The sequence below is a fragment of the Stegostoma tigrinum genome, chromosome 11 (assembly GCF_030684315.1).
Source record: "Stegostoma tigrinum isolate sSteTig4 chromosome 11, sSteTig4.hap1, whole genome shotgun sequence".
Classification (NCBI taxonomy): domain Eukaryota; kingdom Metazoa; phylum Chordata; class Chondrichthyes; order Orectolobiformes; family Stegostomatidae; genus Stegostoma; species Stegostoma tigrinum.
The window spans coordinates 68,096,015-68,121,656 of record NC_081364.1 but is presented as its reverse complement, the minus strand read 5'-3'; the positions used below and the strand labels follow the sequence as shown (position 1 = coordinate 68,121,656).

The following is a 25,642-nucleotide window of genomic DNA, read 5'->3' as shown; positions in this document are numbered from 1 at the left end:
TTGAAGTCAGAGAATGGAATTTGCTATGGCAACCAGTGCGAACAGAAACTAATTGGTGCCTTTGACCTAACACATTTCACTGATCCCACTGAAGCGATCTAGTGTAGTCCATGATGCCACATAACATTAATCTGCTGTTTCTCCATCGAAGCAGTCTTTGTAAAAGGGTTGGAGAGAACAGATGAAAGTACATCTCTCGTGAAAATTTCCCTGGCCTTATACCACAGCAACATGCTCCAAAGGAGTAGGAAGCACATTCTGGCAAATATCTTGTCAAATATTAAGACCATAAGACACAGGAGCAGAAATCAGGCCGTTCAACCCATCAAGTCTGCTCCGTCGTTCGATCATGGCTGATAAGTTCCTCAACCCCATTCTCCTGCTTTCTCCCTGTAACCCTTGATTCCCCACGATAATCAAGAACTTGTCTACCTCAATCCTAAATGTACTCAATGACCTGGCCTCCACAGCCTTCTGTGGCAGTGAATTCCATAGATTCACCACTCTCTGGCAGAAGAATTCTCTGTAGAATTTAACCTACCAAACTCACTGTAATGAGCTGCATGGCAAGATTGATGATTGATTGATGGATACATGGAGCACATCAGACTGTTCATTAAGAATATTTATCTGTTGTTAACATAGTAGTAGTTACAGGCAAAAGACCTGCAGTCCATTTACCCAACCTACACACAATACTTATAGGAAACAGGGAAACACACACTCCGAGCTTGCTCCATCATTCAGTGGCCAATCTGAGTTCTAACTTCACCCAACTTGGCTCCCTATCCTTTCAAAAACCTTAATTAGCACAATCCAATTATTAAGATGGCTAATATAAATTTACCATTAGTCACTGGCTAATGTTAGATTTAGCCTACCTACCCACAGTAATCTCATGATGCATTCCTAATAACCCCACTTCCTGGCAAGACCTCTTTCATTTCTTCTCAAACCTGAGTCAGGTTACTTGTTCTGTGGCATTGATTATTGAGAGTCAGGAGATTTTGCAAGAACCAAGACGATAGTATTAATAAAATGGAGTTATCAATATTGCCAGTAGCCCAAGATTCTGAAAGATGGATTGGGTGCCTGGGGTCCAACAATAGGCAAAACAGGTCCAGCAATATGATGGAGGAGGCACCAGCTCTCTGAGCATTTTACACAGTGCACTAAGAATACATTGCTAAAGATGTGGACCAGGAGCACAACCACAACAGCAACAAGTCAGACTTACTGGGCTGGGAGCACTATTATCCAAATTTTAAAATTGCTTAAAATGGTATGATATTCAAAGAAACAAATTTTAACGCAATGTATTTTAAAACTTGTTTGAACTGATGCTGTTTCATTGCATTTAATATGAAGCAATAACTTTATGAAATAACTCAAATACAATGTCCTGACAGACAGACAGCATATATGTGAACACATTTATTCAACTAATGGAAAGTCACTCCAAATCCTTTGGTGTATTCCTTTTCCCACTGCACAATTGCAGGTCACTGGGTTTTACTTCCACCATTCACACAGCTAATGCCCCTCTGCCTACAGTACATGCACTTGGATCTTTGGTACAGAGTGCTGCACATACCAGCCCAGAGTATGCAGGTACACAATCCGCATATACTGTGATGAGGTTGGGTAGAGTATTTGTGGATTAGGAGGCAGAAAGTTATAATTTGGTACTTGTAAAATCCTAGGGGAGAAACAAGGTACATGGCCTCTTTAAAAGATGATGTGCTTTTTCTATGCATAGAGATTTAAACAAAATGTCTGTGTTACAGCAGCTTGTGGATTTGCAGACGCACAGACAGCACATGAACTAAAACATTTGTATCAAAAAGCTGTACAGCTAGCAGGACAAGCACTTTTGATTTGTGATCAACACAAGTCTTGAATTTAAGCAATCAATTTGAATCATGCACCAAGAGACTGCAAACCAATTATTTTTAAACCTAGAGATAGTGGGATCTGCTGATGCTGGAGAATCTGAGGTAACAAGGTGTAGAGCTGGATGAGCACAGCAGGCCAAGCAGCATCAGAGGAGCAGGAAAGCTAATGTTTTGGTTCTGAAGAAGGGTCTAGACCCGAAACGTCAGCTTTCATGCTCCTCTTATGCTGATGCTGCTTGGCCTGCTGTGTTCATCCAGCTCTACACCTTGATATCTCATATTTAAATCTAATGGCTTTGACAACATAGGACCAAGCCTATTGTAAGAAATTGATATGTTACCAAGGTTATAAAAGGAGACAGCAGTTGGAAGATCAGGAGAACCAAATGCCATCTGCAAGAGTTAATCACACTCAGCTCTCAAGTGAGAATCACTAGCTCTCACAGTCATCTAAGTTTTAGAGAAGGTACCCTCTAAATCAATGGTACGTACAGCCCAATTAGTTAATATTCCTGACAGAAAAATTCAGCAGAGAAGCCGTCCCTGACAGTACATTTAACGGAGAAGGCACAGAACATTCTGGAAGACATAATGTGGCTGTAATTTTGAGACACTAAATTTTTGTTTTATTTCAGTTGATGAGAGTTAGAACGAGCTTATTTGGTTCATTAATAATTTAGTTAGTTTGTTCACCGTTAGAGTTAGATAAATAAATTGCTACTTGTTGTTTGTAAAATGAGTGCCAAGGGTTTATTTTAATTAAACACTAGAAGTTGCAAAAAGCAGGTTACATGACTTTTCATGCTCCTTTTAACAGATTATAGGGAAAGACGCTCCTCTCCGGGTGCTTCGGTTTTAGTTATCAGAGGAAGGTCAACTTCCGCTTTATAAGAGACTGTGTCTGGGATCTGAACAGATTAGGACAGATCTGAATGGATTTTGATATATTTGGACGGATTTAAACGATTTGGGGTATAAAAGTCCCAGCAGATTTATGCAGACTTAAATAAACCTTTGGTGAGAATTGGGAAATCTGTTTAATTTCGGTTGCTTGTCACTTGTTGTATCAAAAGTGGGGAAATGGCTTGGGGGTTGAAGACGCTTCCTAAATTTGCCAAGAAAGTTGTGAAAGACAGAGAAAGGGGAAACTTTTAGAATGAGCAGACAGGCTAGAATTGGGTTTAACTCGGAATAAGAAGAAAGCTGAAATTGTAAAGGAGTTAGTGTCATAGAGTAATACGGCATAGAAACAAGCCCTTTGGCCCAAATTAGTCCATGCTGCCCTCTCAGCTAGTTCCAACTTACACCCATTTGGTCCATATCCCTCTAAACCTTTCTTGCCCACGTACCTATACACATGTTTTTAGATGTTGCTATTGTACCTGCCTCAACCATATTCTCTGGAAGCCTATTCCATATACGAACAACTCTCTGCGTGAAGAAATTGCCCCTCAGGTCCTTCTAAAACCTTTCTCCTCACACCTTAAGCCTGCCGTCTTGCTTTCAATTCCCCATCGCCAGGAAAAAGATTGTATGCATTCATTCTACTATGGTCCTTGTGATTTTATACACCTCAATAAGGTCACCCCACATTCTCCTGCATTCCAAGGAATAAAGTCCTATTCTGGTCAGCCGCTCCCAATAACTCAGGTCCTCTAGTTCTGGCAACATCCTCATTAATATTCTGTGCACACTTTCCAGTTTAACTATATCTTTCCCAGCACAGGGTGACCAAAACTGCACACAATACTCTAAGTGTGACCTCACCAGTGACTTATACAACTGTAACATAATGTTCCAACTCCTATACTCAATGTCTCAACTGAAGAAGGCCAGTAGACTAAATGCCTTCTTCACCACCCAATCTACCTGTGACACCACTTTCAATGAACTATGTACTTGTACTCCTAGGTGTCTTGTTCCACAACAGTCCACAGGACCTAATAAAAACCAAAATAACTGTGGATGCTGTAAATCAGGACAAAAAACAGAAGTTGCTGGAAACTCAGCAGGTCTGGCAGCATCTGTGAACAAAGAAATTGAACTTCATGTTTCGGGTCTGGTGACCCTTCCTCAGAACCAAGAAACGGATCACTGGACCAGAAATGTTAACTGATTTTTTTTTCTTCACAGATGCTGACATTCCTCAGGACCTTACCTTTTACTGTATAAATCCTACCTTGGTTTGACTTTCCAAAGTGCAACACCTCACGCTTATCTGTATTGAATTGCATTTCCAAATCCTCAGTCCACTTTTCCATCTGATCAAGATCCCTCTGTAATTTTTGATAACCTTCCCCGCTATCAATGATGTCTCCTAATTTTGTATCATCTGCAAACTTACTAATCATGCCTTGTACATTCACATCCAGATCACTTAGGTAAATAATAAATAACAAAGGTCCCAGCACTGACCCCTGTAGCACACCACTAGTCAGAGACCTCTGGTCTGAAAAAACACCTTCAAACATCACCCTCTGCTTTCTACCATCAAGCCAATTTTGAGTCCAGTTCACTCTCCCTAGATCCCACGCAATGTACCTTTCATGATTAGCCTGCCATGCGGGATCTTTTCATAGGCCTTACTAAAGTAGATATAGACAACATCCACTGCCCTACCTTCATCTAACCTCTTGGTTACCTCTTCAAAAAATTCAAAGATTTGTCAGACATGACTTTTTGCTCATAATCCATGCTGACTATCCCTCATCAGACCTTGACTATCCAAATGTTGGTTGATTCCATCCCTCAGTATCCTCTTCAATAATGTGGCGACCACTGATGTCAGGTTCACTGGCTGTAGTTCCCTGGCTTGTCTTTACTAACTTTCTCAAACAATATTAGCCACCCCCCAGTCTTCTGGAACTTTACGAGTAGCTAAAGATGAAGCAAAAACCTCTATAAAGGGCCTCTTCCCTAGCCTCCCACAACATTAAGCCCAGGGGATTTATCCACCTTAATGTGCATTAAGACAGCAAACATCTCCTCTCTGGTAATATACACAGTCCAAAACATCCCCACTTGTTTCCCTTATTTTGCCAGCATCCAAGATTCTCTCCTCCATAAAACACCGAGGAGAAATATTCATTAAAAATCTCCATCTCCTGTGGCTCCACACAGACAGCCACGCTGATCTTACAGGGGAGCCAATATCTCCCTAGGCACCTTTTTACTCTAAACATTGGTATAAAACCTCTTGGGATCATCTTAAACCTTATCTGTCAGATCCATCTCATACCTTCTTTTTGCTCTTCTGATTTCCCTTGAGAATGCTATTACACTTGTCATAGTCATCTAGGGACTCACGTGAGCAGAATGGCTTAAACCCAATGTACACCTTTTTTATTTCCTGTCCAGAGTTCAATATCCTCAATATCCATTTAGGTATATCAGAGAAACAGTCAACTGCAGTGGACTTCGAAAAAATTAAATTGCAAATTAGATGATTGAAGTTAGAAGAGAAAGAAAGAAAAAGAAGATTCCTAGCAAAAGGGAATGAAAGGGAACGGAAACTGCTTGAAGTACAGTTAAATGCTGAACAAAAAGAAAATGAAAGAATCACCATAGCAGAAGAGAGGGGAAAAGAGAGAGAGCAAAAGGAAAAAACAGAGAAGAAAATAAAAAGTTTGAACTTTGAGAGTTGACAGGAGAGTCAATTTAAAAGGATGGAGATTAAAATAGAAGGTAGACTTAGGTGGATAATGATGATAAGCAAACCCATTGTAGCCAAAGGCCTGATAGGGATATTTACAAATATGTCAAAACATTTAGCAAAATTTAATGAAAAAGATGTAAGAAGCGGTTTTCATTTCCTTTAAGAAACTGGTTAAACAAATGAACTGGCCAGAGACTGTATGGATGATGTTAATTCTGACCAAATTGGTCGACAGGACTAGTGAGGTGTTTGTAGCGCTGCCAGGGGAGGTGTCAGGAGACTATGGAGTGAAACAAGCTACTTTGAGTGCCTACACGTTGGTAAACATATAGACAACAGTTCAGAATTGCAAGAAAGGAACCAGGTTGGACATTCGAGTTTACCGGTTTCAGATTATTCATAAGAGACAGTCAGACCCAGGGCCCCATTTTACTGCCAAACTGTTTAAGAGGTCATGGAAAGTTTAGGCATTTAACACTTCAAATCAAGTGCATACCATCCTGAATCCCAGGGAGCTTTGGAAAGGCGCCATCAGACCCTAAAGACAATGCCAAGGGCTTATTGCCAGGAATATCCAAATGATTGGGAAAAAGGTTTATACATTTACGTTATTTGCCATCAGAGTTTCTACAAATGAAACAACTCAGTTTACTTAATTTGAGTTGATAGTCAGGCACAAAGTCAGAGGGCATTTAAAATTAATTGTGGAAAGTTGATAGGTCTGAAGTCTGAGATCTCACAGTTGGATTATGTATTTGAACTGACAGAAAGATTAAACAGAGTCGGTGAATTAGCTACACAACATCTGAAGGTGGTATAGCACCTAATGAAGCAAGAAGCAGATAAGAAATTAAAATAAGTATTGGTGTTATTATCAGTAGTAGGAGATCCCTTCAAAGGAAGGTTTAGTGGTCCTTATGAGATTGAGAAGAAATTAAGTCAGGTGAATTATCTGGTAAAGATGTCAGACGGGGGAAAAAAAAACATAATTTCAGGTATGTCATGTGAACATGCTGAAACTTTACTATGATATGGAAAGGAAACCAGAGAAACTGGTATTGCTTACTGCCACTCAATGCGGAATCAAATCCAGAGGATTCAGATTTTGATGTGCCTCAGAATAAACTGAATAATGAGGAAGCCCTTAAAGAATGGGATTGGGTAGTGAGCCCTCTGTCCCAGAAACAGAGAACTGAATTGAAAGACTTGCTGCAGTGCTGTGAGGACATATATGGGAATTGAATGGGAACAACTGATACCCTAATACATGAGATTGACATGGGGAATGTTGTACCAATAAAATAACACCTCTACAGACTTAATCCTCTCAAAGCAGCACAGGTCCAGAAGGAAGCAGAAGCAATGCTCCAAGCAGACATCAGAGTAGAGTCAAAGCGAGTGGAGTGTTGGTTCCCAAACACGATGGTACTCAACAATTCTGCGTAGATTATCGGAACGTCAATGCCATGACCAAGTCTGACTCATACCCAATTCCAAGGCTGCAGAACTGTGCAGAAAAAGTAGAACAAGCCACTTATATCACAAAGTTTGTGGTTACTGGCAAGTCCCTTTGTCAGAAAGAGCAAAAGAAGTTTCTGCATTTGTAACCCCAAATGGGCTATACTAATTTAAAGTAATGCCTTTTGGGGTACAAAAATGCTTCAAGGACTTATGAACAGAGTTGTTACAGGATTGACGAAGCGTACCACCTACATAGATGATCTTTGGCCATTCGTGGAAAGATCACATGGAATATTTGGCAGAGCACTTGAGAGATTACGGAAGACAAAGTTGGTCATAAACCTGGCAAAAACTGAATTAATGACGGTGGAAATGAAACTCTTAGGGCACAATATTGGAGACGGAAGGATGACACCGAGGAACATAAAGACGAAGGCCATCGAGGAATTTCCAGGACCAACCCAATAGAAGGAAGTGTGCAATTTTTAGGACTGAGCAGATTCCACAGGAAATTTATGCCAAATTTTATTAGGGTAGCAGCAATGCTAATGGATTTGTTAAAATTTCAGCAGACAGAACAATGCCAAGAGGCATTTGAAGATTTAAAAGCAGTGTTAACCACTGCACAAGGATTAGCTGTGCCAAATTTCTTGAAACCCTTCAAAGTCAGCATCAACGCAAGCGATGTGGGTGTTGGAGCTGTGTTGTTACAGGTGAAATGACTATGGAATTGAGAGGCCAATCAGTTATTTTTCAAAGAAACTCAACATCCACCAGTGAAAATATTCAACCATTGAAGAAGAGTTATTGAGTTTGGTACTGGCCTTACAACATTTTAATGTTTATGTTATAAACAACGCATCACAAACAACTGTATATTGCAATCCTTTGACATTTCTGGAAAGATTTAAGGACAAGAATATCAGATTATTTTGCTGGAGTCTTATGCGACAAGCATTTAATTAATGGATTGTACATGTTTCAGGTCATGAAAAGGTTATTGCACATTTAAAATAAAATGTTTACATAATATGGAAATGTTAGTGTTCACTGTTGTATACAGATAGAATTTGTATAAAACGTGTACATTTAGATTAATGAGCTATGGATCTACTAATATAATGAGATTAAGGATTTAAAAGAAGGAAGAAAAACTAAACCACCTTTTCGTAATGATGATTCATTTTTTCTCGAGAGAGGTGGTGTTGCAAAGTTGGGTAGAGTATTCATGGATCGGAAGGTAGGAAGTTAGAATTTGATATTTGTAAAATGTGAGGTGGGGGGGAAAAGCAGTGCATGGTCCCTTTACAAGATGATGTGCTTCTCCTATGCTTAGAGATTTCAACAAAATGTTTGTGGGCAGCAGCTGATGGGTTTGCAGATGTACAAACATCACGCAAATTGAAATAATTGTATCAAAAAGCTATACAACTAGCAGGCCAAGCAGCAGTTTTGTTTTGTGATCAAGACAACATGTCTTGAACTTACCCAACCAATTTGAATCAGGCACTTAGAGACTAAAAACCAATTAGCTTTAAACGTGATGGTTTCGAAAACATAGGGCCAATCCTATTGTAAGAAATTGATATGTCATCAAGGGTATAAAAAGAGAAGGCAGTTGGAAAGTCAAGCAGGCCAATTGCAATCTGCAAGAGTTAACTGCTCTCAGCTCTCAAAAAAATCACTAGCTCTCACAGCCTACTCTAACTTTTAGAGAAAGTACCATCTAAATCAATGGTACCTACAGCACAATTAGTTAATATTTCACACAGAAGAATTCAACGGAGAAGGCATCCCCGACAGCACATTTAGCAGAGAAGGCACAGAACATTCCAGAAGACATAATCTGACTGGAATTTCAAGAGACTGATTTTTTTTTGATTTTATGCAGATAGGACTTGTAATTATTGTAACAGCATACCATTAGAATCTGGTTTTATTCGGGAAGAGTAGTAGTTAGAAGCAGCTTATTTGATTTGTTCATAGTTTAGTTAGTTTGTTCACTGTTAGAGTTAGATAAATAAATTGTTACTTCTTGATTGTAAAGTGCCAAGGGTTCATTTTATTTAACCACAAGAAGTTACAGAAAAGCAAGTTATGCCACTTTTCACAGTCCTTTTAACAGATTGGATGGCAAGGCGCTCCGGTTTTACATATCATTGTCAAGGCGGGGGGGGGGGGGAAACGCAGTTGTCAACCAATACCAACCCAGAGGGCGCAAATATAACAACCCAGACAACACAGGTGAATGGTCTTAAGGGTATCAATCAATGCTGTCTTTCCATTAAAATGCACATAATTCTGCAATAAGTTTATTTAAATGATTTAAGGTTTTGAAAAGATCAGGAAAGTAAAGAACACAAATCTGAAAAAGACCTCCAATTTAAGATGCCAGATGTTGATTTAAATTTTTCATATTATGAAAGCTTGCCATTTGGTATCTCAACTTGCCAGGAAATTGCTGCAGTGATGGGTTTTCTTTAGTTATGAGCTCTCTGGAGTAGGGTAATAGGTCCACCAATTTGAGGAGATAAAAACATCAAATGACAAGTGTTTGGGACACCTTACTAGCAAGCATTGTTCCAGGCTCTGGTTCTAGGTCAAAGTTATCTTTTTAACACAAGCTGACCTTAAATCACAGGAGATTTATACCTGGCCTTTGACTGCTAAAAAGCAAAGTAGTATAAGAATATGCATTCGTTTGGCATCATAAACGATGAAAAATATTCCAAGGTGCTTTCACAAAAGTTTACAACTGAAGAGAAGACATTAATGATGATGGCTGGTGATCAAAAGCTCATCCACAGAGAGATGGATTGAGAGTCTTGGTACAGACCATGAAAAAGAGAATATCCGAGTAACAAGCTGCACTTATGTGGGCAAAGGGCAGAAGTTAGCGAAACAAAAAACATGGGAAACTGTAGAATTGGAATGGGCTTAACAGAACCAGGAGTGCATGGAATTTGGGCATAAAGTTAGAAATGCAGAAGCTCACAGAAATATTATCTGTGCCTTTGGTTCACATTGCAAGGCTCTGAAACAACAGACAAGAACAACGATGCAAGACAGTGTTTTGGCAGGTAACAAATATATTCAGGAGGAGAAAGGGAAGTTGACAACTGAGTGATTAAAGTTCTTTTCTGAGAAAAGGGTAGTGCAATGTTGGGTGACCATATAGGAGAAGGAACAGTTTATAACACCAGTCAGATGAACGCTGGAGGCGAAGGGGGCGACCTTAATAAATCATGATGGGCACTGACAGGGGGAATAGCAAAGGTCTTTTCTCTAGAGTGGGGGGGAGTTCAAAACTAGCGGAGGGGGTATTTCAAGATTCAGAATTATTGAATCCTGCAGCACAGAAACAAACCCTTCGGTCCAACTCACTTATGCTGACTGACCAATTCTTGTAGTAGTGTCTGCCAACACTCCCACATGGTCTGAAAGCCTCAAAGAATAAAATGTAAATCTCCTAGCTAGTGCACTGAGACACAGGTAAAGTCAGCACTGGGCCCTAATGATTTTCTTTACTGTTCTCCTGTTGGGAGCTGGCTGGCAGCTTCTAATGACGTTCTGTGAGGAAAAAGATTTGAAAGGGACCTGAAACTACGTTTTCCACGCAGAGAATGGCTAATATGTGGAATGAAACACCAGAAGTGGCAGATGCAGATACCATTACAATGTTTAAAAGATATTTGGATAGGTACATGAATAGTAAAGGTTTAATGGAATATGGGCCAAATGCAGGCAAGTGGAAGCCCACTGATTACAGGTCACCAACCTGAAGAACACCCCCTAATCCATTTTCTCCTTTTCCTGGCCATTACTCAATTCTCGATCCACACTAATACACTACCTCCAACACCACTGGCTCTTATGGCAATCTTTTATGCAGTAACTCTTCAAAACACCTTCTGGTAGTCCAAGTACAGATCTGCTGGTTCCCCTCTACCTACACTGGTTGACATTTCCTTGAAAACTCTAATCAATTAGTCAGACATGATTTGGCTGTCATGAGGCCATGCTGACACTGCCTGATTAGTTATAAAAAATCATTTTCAAGAGGTTCTGCTATTACTTCCTTAGTTTTGAGGAAAAACCTTTTCACCCAGAAGGTGGTGGGGGTCTGGAATGCACTGCCTGAGAGGATAGTTGAGGCAGGAAACCTCAACCTTCAAAAAAAAAAATAGGCAGGTGAGCGCTCAAAGTGTATAACATTCAAGGCTCTGGATCAAGTGCTGGAAAATGGGTTTCATGTAGGTTGTTGGCTCCCTCCTCTGTACTGTATGATTCTATGATTATCTGATGGTCCAAGCACCAAGTTCAGAGATTGAAGCTTTTGCATAGGAACTGCATGAAAATGCAAGAGAAAACGTCTTTCAATTGTAGGTTATTGATCTGGAATTTGCATCCCAGTTTGGTGGAAGTGGAGACAACAGTAATTTTCAAAGGAAACTGAATTGGCAGTTGAAGAAAATATGCCTTCCAGTTCCACGGATAGTCTTGGAGGAGTGGGCCAGATTGGGCTGCTCTATCAGCAAACAACCTGTTTCGCAAGTATCATATAAATGAAGATTGCTGAGTCCCAGACCATTGTTTTGCCTCAGAAATTTGTTTACCCTGATTCAATATGGCTGAACTTGGTTATGCAAGTCTCTTTTTTTCTGTTCGTTCATTGTGAACTTACACTAGCTTTCACCAAGACCACCTAATTCCACCAGTTTACCAATCCGGGGGTGGGAGGGTGAGGCAAGGAAAGGGAGGGGCCAGGTAGAATCGACTAATTGCCTTGCAATCGTCTCTTCCTTATGACTAGAGGCAAATCATTCCAGGTATTCTTAAAATGCCACATTACTACATTTCTCCCTGATTCTGTCCTCAGTCTGACTTCATAGAGTATAAAACTTACACTAGCAAAACCTTAAATCTAACTTGTTTTCTTTGCTGAATGGAAATAGTACCTTAGGACTCTCATCTACAGTTTCCCATCCTAGTTAATGTACTTTAGCATTCTTTCAACAATGGGACACCCAACAATTATACATGATCTTGATTTGTGCTCTAATAAATGTTTCATCGAATTTGTTCCTTATAAATTCCTATACATTGCTGCTGAGGTTTCTCAGAGAATAATTCCCTGAACCAAGGTTTATGGACATCGACATTCAATCTTAAACAGTAGACTCCCATTCTTTGTTTCCTCTTCTAAAATAACTTTGCATTAATCTTCACAAAAATGCCTCTGACCATTTTACATCATGTTATGTATTATACCCTGCTCTTCTATTAAACAATCTATGTTTGGGGTCCCTCCACCACAGTCTAAATAAACTAGGTGTATGGGGACACCCTTCCAGTCTCAGGCAAATCATCAAATTATGGGTAAAAACATCAATAAGGTTCATTAAGACCATTGTAAACTCTCAGCAATGCACTGTGGTGGTCATTGCCCAGACCATCTCACAAAAGCTTTCATTTACAGGTATCTATCAATTGCAGACTTGAAGCTAATTATTAACACAGCAGCAACTACTTCTGTGGAAACTAGTGCTAAATTACTACCCCTTCACTGTGGGAAACTTTCCAAAATTTCCACTCCTCAGAAGTCTAGTTCCAATTTGAAGGTTATTTCCCATAGCTCTGTGATTACCTACCAAGAAATAGTTTCAGCTCCCCTTGGCATCTCATCAATTTTGATCAAACTAAGAATTAAATTCCAGTTAATGCAATCTTATTTTGGTGTAATTTTTCCATAGAATTTAACCCTCGAAACCTTGAGGTCTAAACATATGCTGCATTCCTTTCCAAGACTCCTTCCAATTTTTGCTCACCCAAAATAGGACTGGTCAAATGTGCTGTACATTGAAAACCGGCAAGGCAACATTACTGGTCTGTGCTTCCAGCAGCAGCTAAGGTAAATGCATGCACTGCTATCAACACACATCAGAATCTGGTCATCTGATGGGCAAGCCCGATTTAGCATTCAAAACAAGGTGGATTTTAATATGACAATGATAATGAGATACCTCACAGAATTGCTGAAACTACTGTGGTTATGGTGTACTTACAGGGATGCTAAGGTATGCAATTTCAAGATTTTGACTTAGCAGTGCAGAAGTAGTGAAAGATACTGGCTAGCATCCAGGTTGGTTTCAAACAGACTAGACTTCCATGATTTGCTATCCTCATCTTCCACACTGATAGGTTTGGAGGCATTTTGAAAATAAATATGGTCTACTGATCCTGTAAACAGTACACTGAGTAGCTACAGCATGACACAGGTGAAAGGATAAATAAGTCTTGTTTCAGAGACAACAATTAAGCATAGATGACCATGGTCAAGCTTCCATGGTGACCTCGTCACTGTGTCCAACCAGGCAAATAGGGAGGAATGCACCACGAGAGTTTAGTCAAAGAGGAAATGTAGATGGTGAGCAAGAGGAGCCAGCACTGCCCTAGTTATTTTTTTTAAATAGTGACAGTAATGAGCACAGCAGGCCAAGCAGCATCAGAGGAGCAGGAAGGCTGACGTTTCAGGCCCAGACCCTTGTTCAGTTTTTCTGAAGGAGGGTCTAGGCCTGAAACGTCAGCCTTCCTGCTCCTTTAACGCTGCCTGACCTGCTGTGTTCATCCAGCTCTACACCTTGTTGTCTCAGATTCTCCAGCATCTGCATTTCCTACTATTGCTGGTCCAGTAATGTCAGTTTCTCTGACACATCCATGACTTGATAGTGCTGCTATGATCAAAGACCGATGCTTGGGCTTTTCCTTGTCAGACAAGATCTTTCCTGGCAATGGAATGGTATGACTATAATCCACCACTTTCCAGCAAGATGGGATGGTCACCTAGATTTTACTCCAGATGATCACATTATCAGAGCTGAAAATTGTGTCACAACAGGCAAACAGGCTCCCTCAAATTTTTAACCCAAGAAAAGTCACTTAGGAAGTAAATTGATAATAGTAGATTCACAACACTATTTTGAGTTCCTGCAACAACTAGCCTTTTACTATTAAATTTGTTCTTGGGATATGAATGTCATTGGCAAGGCCAAACCTTATTAGCCATCACTCGTTATCCTTGAGGTTATGGTGATAGTGAACCATCTACTTTGAACAGCTGCAGTTTCACTGAGTTGAAGTAGTTAGCAATTATTCTTTACAAGTTGGATATTAATCCAATCACAGCAAAATCCCCACAAATCACAACTTTGACTGAAACTCCTAGTGCGTTAGTCAATCAAATGCTACCTTAATGTCAAGTGGAGTTAGAGTCACTCCCCACTCCTTGTCGTCATCTACTTGGGCTCATTTCTGAAATCAAATGGTGATGACATCAGTAGCTAAGTACTTCAGAAATGAAAAGTAACCATATTGTGAACTAAGCCTAGTCTCCAGTAAAATCTGGGCCTTGCAAATGTACGAAGTGGTGGTTTGTTTAATAGGACCATGACCGTTGCAGTGTTAGACAGTGTGAAGCCTTAGGCTCTTGATGTGCTGATATCTATGCTCATTTTCTCTTGAAACTTCAACTGGGACATCAATTCCTAAAAGATTCTCTCGCAGCTCTGTGAGCAACTGTACCAAACTGTCACGAAAATCAGGTGATATGTGTTTCAATTCCAAATCTTAGGTCCTGGGAAAGTAAAGGCGCACCCAACCATGGTGCAGTTATTATAATCAGGATGTTTAAGAGCCAGAATTAGATGAATGCAGTAATCTGGAGGATTGCAGAGATGGTGATGGTTAGACATAAAAAAGACACAGAGGGATCATAAAACAAGGATGGGTAAAGCTGTGGCCTGAGGAACCATCACTGGACCCGAAACATAAACTCTGCTTTCTTTCTGGCATTGCCAGGCATGCTGAGTTTCTCCAGCAAATTCTATTTTGGCTTCTAATTTCCAGCATCTGCGGTTCATCACTACTTTTGGGAATTTTAAAAGTTGCTTGACAGGGAGTTGATGCAGGTCAGTGAGCAATAGAGTGATGTGAATGGGGCTTGTTGCTCATTAAAACATGACAGGCAAAGTTTTGGCTGGCTGCTCGTTCACAAAGGGTAGAATATAACAGACCAATCGCTGCATGGGAACAATCGAGTAATGAAGGAACAAACATGGATTTCTGCAGACAGGCTGCGCCAGGCACATAGTCAAGGAATGAGCGTAGGTGGAGACAGGCAGTCTTAGTGAAGGCACAAATGCATACTTGGAAGGTCATCATGGATCAAACATGACACCAAAGTTCCAGACAGTCTGGTTCAACTCAGGCAGTTAACAACTAAGTAGAGATGGAGTCTATAGCTAGAGAATGGAGATTAAATGTAGTGGGGAACGCGAGAGGTTGGGGGGGGGGGGGGGGGGAAAGGGGGAAGAGCGTGAGAGGGAGGGGGAAGGGGAGAGCGTGGGGGAGGGGCGACGGCGCGGTTGCGGAACGGGGCATGTGATTCATTCACGGTGTGCTGGCATCAGTACCAGAGCAATAAGTTAGCTCTTCTACTAGACGGAGGCCCACTGAAACTGGGCAGTGCAAAGAGTACATTTAAAAGCAGCAAGAGCATTACAAATGCGTCACAGAAACAAAGCACTGGAAATCATCAGGGCAGCTAGCATTCGCGGAGAGAAAAACAAAGGTAATAGTTCAGACCCATGATTTTCCAAAAGAACAACGTGCGAAGCCTGCAGAGGAAAACAACTTCGGTAAAAAATAAACAGTGCACCAGGAAGGGAGAGTGACACAGAACAATAGAAAATGTTGTTAACAACAAAGACAGCATTTGAATGCCTACTAGATTGGTATCACAGAGATATGCTTGCATACTGACTAATGCATGGAATCAACTAATTTAGGACATTTTGCTTTTTTAAAAAATGGCACAATGGAAGAGGAAGGCAGCTTGAATGATGGAATGAGATCAAAAGGATCACACTTCAGAAAACAAGTTGTAGAGTCAATGGATCAAGACACACAGACAGCTGGGGTGGAGATAATGACGGGTGTAGAAGAGTCACAATAAGTGGCTTTCGTGTCGGTCTGCACAAACCAGGAAATTCAAAGGTAGTACAGCAATCATAATCTTCACGGTGACTTGATAAGCCAAATTTGGAAAAACAGCAGAAAAGGGAAGTTTGCGGAATAAATTCCAAGGCAGCATAATTTTAAAGTGAAAGACAGGAGGGTCCCCAAGCCTTCTGGACTCAATACTGGTTCAATAACTTCAGAGCTTGAGTTTTCCCATGTCCTTACCCCAACTCCCACACACCAGACCTTGTTATTATATAGACTGCTATTACACATAACCCTCAGTGTTAGCCACTAATAGTCCCCTTTAATAGCTACTTATCCTCCTGGCTAGATTGTTATCCACTCCTTTGTCTGTACAACTGTTCTTCTCTCTTTGGGCTCTACTCCCACCCTCCTTATCTGCCTATAAACTAATATTTTCCTCACGACCATCAGTTTTGAGGAACATGAAACATTAATGCTGATTTCTGTCCACAAGTGTGGCTAGATCTGCCAAACTTTTCCAGCAATTTCTGTTTTTGTTTATGATTAACATCATCCATAGCTCTTTCTGATTTTATTTAGGTTTAATTCATAACCTTGTCGCAAAGGGGCCTACAGGTTTTAAAAAAGGTCATAAAATGAAAGGGTTATACTGATGGTCCTAAATTCAAACAAAGGACACTACATACACATAAGTGCTAAACTGTGATCTTTTAAAAAGAAAGTCATAGTAAATGCTTAAAAGAACTCTCAAATATACATCCCCATAACTTTACAATAAAGCAGTCTAACCATGACTGACAAGAACAATTAAAAAAATTTCAGAAGATGGGGAGCATTTTAAAATGCAGCTCATACAAAGAAATTGTCAAAGAAGCAGAAAATAAAATGAGATTAAACTAGCGAGAGCTAAATAAATACTTGTATGGGTATTTAAAAAGGTCAAATTAATTACAGTTTTCATAAGTTTCCTTTGAGGCAAGGACAGGAGAAATGATCAGGAAGAATAAATAAGGACATCCAGAGACAATAAATAAATACTTTCCATCATATCAGATACATACAACTTATTCTTCAATAAGTGGGGAATAAGAGATCAAGTGCAAGTGAGGTCTTTAGAGATTTTACTGGAAAAATAGCATTGGAAAGGATAGTGGGAACAGAATAGGGTTTGAATAGAAGTGGCTACAGACATAGTATATGCTTCCGTTTTCATCTTCAGAACTCCCCAGGCTTTAGAACGGTCTCTAATTTTTAAACAGTAGGATAAAAGCCAAAATTAATAATCAAGATGGCATTTAGAAAACCACAAACGGGCAGAGTCTGCAGAAATTTAGAGACAGGAGAACTTGTGTGGTATTCAATGATGTAACCAGAAAGGGGAATATGGCAATGATTTAATAATGTTCTACACGAGAATATTGCATAAAATTAGGGCTCACAGAACCTGGAATAAAATACTAGCATGATTCAACGGACAGGAGGAGGACTGCAATCTCTACCACCAAGAGCAGCTTGGTGGTACTTCAGCTGACCAAGATGGCAGAGTTCTGAACAACACATTAGCCAGACTGGATCTCTGTCAAGTGGTGAAGGAACCAACAAGGGACAGAGAAAAGAAAGGCAGAAATTTTAATAGTGGCTCTGCAGCATAACTATTGACCAAATTATGACTAGCTGCTAGGCTGGGTCTGCGGCACATGAAGGAACCAATAAAGGATTGGGAAGGTTGGGGTGGGGGAGGGTGACATATTTCATCCTTACCAAATTTGTTTGCCACAGATGTATCTGGTCATGACAAAAGCAGTAGCAGTGACTACTGCTGAATACTTGCAAAGACACAATCACATCATCACATTGAGATTGCTCTGCATTGTTAAGTGGAACATAACCGCAACTCAAGACTGAACATCTGAGGTGCTGACTCATCAGCAGTAGCTGAATATTCAACAATCTGTTGCCTCAGTGTAGCTTTCCCCCCGTTCTTCCAATTTTCCACAAACCAGGTTTGATATCCTCACTTGATGGTAATGGTGAACGTCAGATGCAGTGCCATGCACGCCTAAAATTGTGTGTCAACTTGTCCAAGTATCACAACAGTATCTACATGCCAAATAGTAGAAGCAACATGTGACAGACCAAATCAAGTGATTCTACAAACAACAGATCAAATGAAACTTTGCAGTCCTGAATGGGGATAGATAAATAAATAGCTAGCAGCAAGAAGTTGTTCCACTAATATGAACTTCAATGACTGGAGTCATATTGAGCCCAAAAGAAGGTAGCTACGGTTGGTGGTGATCAACCATCTTCATTCAAGGATATCACTGTCGCAGTTTTCAGGGCAGTGCCCATTTTTAGCTGCTTCATCTATGACCTTTCCTGCATTTAAAAGGACAGAAGCAAGGATGTCTGTTGTTGACTACACAATGTTCCATACCATTTACAAATCCTCAAGTAGCATTGTGGTCTATGTCCAAGTCCAGTAAGATCTGGGCAGCATCCAGGTTTCAACTGACAGGTGCCATGCAAGGGCCAGGCAATGACTAATTCCAACAGGAGAAACTAACCATCTCACCATGTCTTTCAATAGCGTTTACATCACTCAATCCTCCACTACCAGCAACTGGGTTGACCGTGGATCAGAAACTTAATTAGAGCAATCACTCAAATACTATGCTTTAAAGGATAGGTCAAAGGCCTACCTACCACCCAAGCCTCCTAGGCCTTCTACCTTCTATAAGGCACAAGTCACACTGGCTTGGATGAGTGCAGTTCCAACATTATCTAAGATAAAGCAGCCTGCTCAATTGGCACCCTATGAACCACTATCAACATTCATTCCCTCCAATACTGACACAGAATGACAGCAATGAGTATCATCTACAAGATTCACGACCACAACTCAAGTTCCCTAGACAGCTCCATCCAATCTGTAATTACTACCAGCTAGGAAGACAAGAACTGCCGATAAATGGGAACAGCACCAGACCCAAGTTACTCATCATCCTAACTTGGAAACATGTTGTCTTTCCTTCACTGTCAATGGGTCCATACTGGAACTACATTCCCTATAGCATTGTGGGGGCTACATAAATCAAATGGACTGCAACGATTCAAGACAGCAGCCCACCATCACCTTAACAAGGGGATCTGGAGAATGATCTAGAAGTGATACTCATATCCCATGAATTTTCTTTTTTAATTGTGCACAGATTGGCACCACCAATCCCTCAATCCAAAATGGCATCCATTCATCATATGGAAAAAAGATACAATGTAGAAAAAAAAAAGTGTTTGAAGTGCTCACTTCAAAGCCAGTTAGGGCACTCCATTTTCCTGCTCTATCTGTACATTTCAAAAGGGCAACAAAGCACAATGCCACCTGCAACCTTTATCGCTGTGAAGGAAATACAGAAATTTATAAAGCTTTGTTACCCTCACCATCTCTCAGACCTCTGTCCTTACAAGCAGCTTGTTAGGTGCTTTGTTCACAAATTACCTACTACTCCATCAAAATACTCAATTCACTGCTCCAATTCACATGTCATAGCTCAAAGGACAGTGCCAAATCTGTGCTGTAAAAACTTGACCATTTAATAGTGATATCTCACTACATTACTTATTTATTCCTCTTTATATATGGCTAAATACATTAATCCAAGCATGGCTAAGATATCCTGATGCAAGCCTTGTGAAATAGGCATTTCACTGTTTGTCTCACCATTGAAATGCACTTAGCAGCTTGAAGTTGCTGCATTTGCACATTAGATGTAAACAAAGCTTGGCACACAGTTACATGCTGTCTACTCCAGTCTAAGCACTTTTCTAATAACGTGAAAAGCGCTAATTTATACCAGTCAACTTCACTGGCACCAAAAATTTTAAGTGTGGCACCTGGTACTTTTTTGTTTTAATTGCTGGTAACTTTTTTTTTTAAAAAAAGAGAAAAAATTTTATTGCTATTTTCAATTTTATTTTCCTCCATCTGGCTTTCTTTACTTTGCACTTTGTTTACTTGATTTGAAATTTAATTCACCCTTAAGATACAATCCCTTCTCAGTGCTCACATTGTGCAATCTTTCAACCTGGTTAAAAAGATAAACAGTCAAGCACACTGTTCAAATTTTACAAATGCCCAGTTCTTCTAACTGCAACAGCAGGCACTTTGACAAACATGGCACACAGAAGCAGTTAAAATGTTTAAGAACAAGACTGATTAATGGCATCGGTGCAATTCAACGTCCAGCCTGGACAAATAATGTCACAACGGTCTTCCTGCCTGCTCTCTATTGGACCTTTTCAACTGAAAACATGACAAACATCCGTTCATATTAGCATACGTATTTCACCTTCCTGGACAGCAAAATGCACCACAATCACCATCATGTTTGGAATTTCGACAATGTGCACATATCACTCTCATTTTCCCCATTCTTGGACCAGAAAGATGCATCTTAAAATAATCTAAATAACACCTTCATTCTTCACCTTCTTGCTCCAAACATTGCCATACATCACACTGGATGAAAGATAACTCCAGTTTGGCACAAAATGAGAAAGTATTTATTGTTGTCTCCAAAATTGAGGAAACAACAATGTTACTTATACCATCTACCTAATGTTTGAATGTATGACATAATTCAGTTATTCAAATCCAGCAAATATTTTAGGGCAGAATTATTCAGTTGGAGCAGCTCAACAGCTTAAGCCAAGATGCTGTGAATCAAGTTGTAACTTTTTAAGAAGGTAGAATAAGTCAATTTGTCTTTCACAGAGAAACTGTAAGAAGAAAACTCAAAATAATAGTTTGCTGCATGAACCAGTGACTTTTTTTTTGTTCATTGGAGGATGCTATTTCAAAAGTCTGTATAACCACCATGGTCGCATTCTGAGTTGAGCAATGACAAGGTGGTCAAATGGATTCACTCCACAGTTATCCATATACCTTACTGCGATAAGTTAACTGCTGGCAGTAGCTGATCCTCAAAGCATCTTCTGTTTCTCTAGACTTCCTTGTTCCATTTACTTCTGCTTGTTGAACAAGGCTATTCTGGTTGACATAACAAGGTATAGAACTGGATGAAAACGATAGGCAAGCTGACGTTTTGGGTCTGGATCTGAAACATCAGCTTTCCTGCTCAACCTGCTGTGTCCATCCAGCTCTAGACCTTGTCATCTCAGAACCTCAAGCATCGGCAGTTCCTATTACCTCTATTCTAGCTGATTTGGTCTTCAAAACATGTCTAAACCATCAACCATTCTTGGATCCTCTGAACGAGCACTGCCCCTCATCTACATACCATTCTTTGCTTTCTGGAAACTTCCAGTATTCCTTGCAGTTAACACAGTTATGCGCTCAGTAACTTTTGCTCATCAACTGATCTCACATATCAGTACTCAGATCTATGTAATGAAAGACAATCATATTTCTCAAAAAGGGTTTCCTGCACAAACTGCATTCCTAAAATGAAAATCTGATTTCTAGTTATTTGTTCTTGGACAACTCATCAACTTTTTATCCACAATAAATTCAGATATTGATCCAACATCTGATGTACTTTTGACCAGTTTGCACCCATGTAAAGCAGAAGAATCTTTAACTACAATATTGGCAAAGTAGCTGGATCTCTACCTGCCAAAACGTTATCAATTTTCTCCTAACTAACTCCCTTTCATCACATACTATGTTGCACAGTGAGTTTTAAGCATGTTTAAAAGCTCCCATACTGACCCTGGCACATGACCTCCTGTGATCCAGCAAATCTTAACAGTCCGGCAAAGGACTAGTCGCAAGGTGGCTGGAATACAGGGGTGCAACCTGTACCATACTTTATTAAAGTACTTCAAATGATTGTGAAGATTTCTCTATATTTACAGTGGAGCTCACCACAACATTATCAGTTTGCAGCTTCAGAATCTGGTCATTGTGTAGTGTTGTTATCAACTCATCTCTATTTTTGATTATACAAGAAAAGCAAGACAAATTTCAAAGCTATTGAAAGAATAGATTACTTTTTTAAAGAAATGAAGTACTGATTTACATTTACTGATTTACACCTATTTACATTTTGGTGTGCACCTTATAAACCGCAAATATATTCAGCACAAGGGGAGCTGCATACAAACATCCAGAAATCTAAATCTAAACATACAATGAGTCATCCCTTGAAAATCACCTGCATCATGCATTTATTTTTCAAATCACACTGAACTGAGAAGCCATATTTTGCGTGTATTATGTTGACAGTTAAAAGGGTAAATTAGTCCAAATGCTTGTACTTATGATCTGGAAATTTGAACTGCTCAGAAATGGATACTCATGAGAAAGGCAGACAGTATTTGTCTTTGTTCCAAGCTTTTGATAAAGGCCAAAAGGGAAAGTCAGGCAGCACAAGTGAGTACCAGGCTCTGGTTTCTCATAGCTAATACTACACTTGTGATGAATAAATGAAAAAATACAGAGACAAAATAAAGAAGAGGGGAGAGCAACAGAGTGAGACAAGACAAACTGACGGGCTATAAAGGACCTGTAATCAGGAAAAATAACCAGTTTTGGGGAAGGAGTACATTTTTTCACCAGCAGTTACAACCAGCAACTCAGCAGGGTGTACTGCCTGGAAAAACAGTGGAGGCAGATTCCACTCGACAGTGTTGGCTGATTCTTTGGATAGAAATGGCGTGCAGAGATATAGCGGGGAATAAAGCATGAGATTTTGGAACACTTATTCCTCCATGAACTGTTGTCTCTCTTCAGCAACACAACACTACCATAGGAGATTTTCTCCCCCTTCACTGTCTACTTCTCTCATAAAGGCACCATTAGGTCATTCAACATTCTTCCTGGGGATAAATCAGCATTAGTACTATTTGGGCTATGTAGCATTTGTTGTCCACACATTGCTACAAGGTTAGTATTCTCCAAAGGCGCAGATTTTCTGGATTATTTAATTCAAATTCATCACTACCCACAGTAGGAGTCATATTCAACTGGTGTTCCTGTCCCATCACAGACAATAAGCCATTCCTTACATGATGCAATTTATAACTTAACAGCACCTCTGTAGTATTATTCCCACATGCATAACTATTAGAAGTCAAGGCTATGTACAATTATTTTTAAAAAGATGTGATACACTACTTAAAACTGCATATTTATATGTATTCTCTTTGTAAAACCTTAACTTCATTGTTGCCAGATATTTGTACCAGCTTTTGCAATTAAAAAGCCCACATCTGGATAATGGAAAAGGCTCTGGTCATTATCTAACTCCAGGCTCTGTTCATATTTGTATAGTCCAACTTGTATTTGGCAAAACACAACACCCCATGGCACTTCAGAATCAGCATAAAGAGCATGATGCCAAGTTAAATGAAGAGATATTGGGTCAGATGACTAGGCTTGGTCAAAGAGGTCGGTCAGGGAGCACCTTGAAAGAGGGATAATCCACAAGCAACTGAAGGCATGACCACCTCTGGTGGAGTGAAGAAAATCACAAATACACAAGACGGTTATGGAGTTAGATACTACCCAACCTGGAAGTTTTTCCAGAAATGTGTTTTTATTTCAAATCTGTAGTATCTTTCATTTTATTTTTACAACTGTGCGGAATAGACACGTTGACAGATAAAAGGTGAGAGTGAAGGCTTCAACAGGTGAGCTGAGACAGAGGTGATGCTGGGCAACGAGAAATGTGGAAATAGACTGTCCCAATTAAATGAGGAGGTAATTAAAAGCTCACTTTAGGGTTAAACATGACATCAAGGTCTAAAATAGACTGCTCAGTCTTAGATTATTAGTTGGAGAGGAATGGACACAGTCATGAAGCGACAGAATTTGGAGTGAGGACCAAAAAGAATGGTTCAGTCTTCAAGGTTTCGAGATTTCTGGTCACCCAACACTGCGCATCAAAGAACCAGTCTGACAATTCAGTAACAGTGGAGGAGTCAAGAGAGGTGGTAGCAGCAGTGGGAGCAGAGAAGGCAGTGGTGAGGTAGAGCTGGATGTCATTACGTACATACGAAAATTAAACTGCCTTTGAAAGGTGTTGCCATTGAGATGTAGCAGGGGCTCAAGGATAGTTTTGTGGGGGAAGCAGAGCTAACTGTACAGGAGCAGGAAGCTGAGCCATTTTAGGTCATTCTCTGGCTACAATGGGATTATTAAGATTGGAACATGAGAGCAGTCCCATCCAGATGGGCAACAAGACAGCGGTTTTGAGCAAGTTGGTTGTGGTCAGTGTCAAACGTTACAGACAGGTTGAGAATGGCAAAGTTAGAGAGTTAATCCTTGTCAATTAAACAGATTGTCTTTTGAGACATTGATAAGAGTTGTTAGCATTCTGTGGCAAGAGCAGACCAGATTGGAAGGACCTGAATATAGAGTTCAGGGAAATGTAGAAGTTTTGTTGAGAAGAAGTAGTGACAGTTCAAGGACTTGGAAAGGACATTTGGAGACAAGGTAGGGTAGCTTAAAAGGACAGTGGGGTCAAAAGTATTGTTCTGAGGAGACTCAAGATTTTTAAAGGGGAAGGCGAAGGGGGTAAACATCTGGGGAGGTTAAAGAAAAACCACAACCCAGCCATTAATCCAAATGCTTGGAGATGCTCAGCAATTCAAAAAACTGCAATAAACTCAGCAGTGATTCATTTGAAATACCATATTTGATGTTTCTTAAGAACTATTCCAGCTTAATGGCATATAATGTTTTGAAACCATACTCGCAAATCCTTCTCATTTTCCATTCCAAATTCTAATGATGTCTGGCTGCTAACAACATTCAGAAAACCAAGTGAACATCACGTGATGGAAACTTAGATTAAAACTCAACTTTTAAGGAGTAAAAAGTTTGAAACGATAAAAGGGAGAATTCTCAATATCTTAAATCTGAATTAGTTCACATAGAATCATATTTCACCAAAACAGAGCGTCTCTGTACTCCAAAGCAGCAAGGTGAAGAAACCAAACACTCACTGTGCCACATAAGTAATAAATACATTTATAAAAAGTGTCTGAAAATGCCTGAATCTCAGTTTGAATCCTGCCATGCCAGTGAAGGGTTTGAACTATCTAATCAATTCTGAGCATGCACTGGTACCAACCCATCACTGCCTGCATCTGGCCATAGCGCCATCCACTAACCACTCACACCTGCAAACCCCAGCACCAGCCTGCCACTGCCCACACCTGTCTCCAGCCCAAAATGTGCAGTCCCACTGTGTGACCACACTTGCAGACTGCAACTCTCAAAATAACACCAAATATGCTTCCATTTCTAACTGTGGTGATTTTTAATTTAATATTATAAATGTCCATTACTTTTCTCTCCAGGCTGACAAAAAGCACCAGTTTTGTCTTCAGACTCCAAACTGCACATGGTACAGGAGTGGCTAGCACATTTTCCAATTATAAACCGGCTTAAACAGTTCATGAAGTAATGCCTATAGCCCTACTAGGTGACTAAGAACCTCAATTTTAGCTAACATACAAGCTATAAATGTACCAACTTGAGTCTCAACTTTGAAACTTAAAACCGAAGCATTAAATTTATCAAGTCTGTCCAAATCAAAGTACTACAAATAATGTGGACAAAGTAATTACATTTACACAATACTGTTACAGGGTAATA

At 40.0% G+C, this 25,642-nt stretch overlaps 1 protein-coding gene across 4 annotated transcripts in view; it reads right to left on the bottom strand.

The window, feature by feature from the left end:
* The window catches only part of LOC125460239 (NCK-interacting protein with SH3 domain-like), a 181,855-nt gene that overhangs the window by 100,003 nt on the left and 56,210 nt on the right, over positions 1-25,642 (bottom strand). The window lies entirely within an intron of this gene.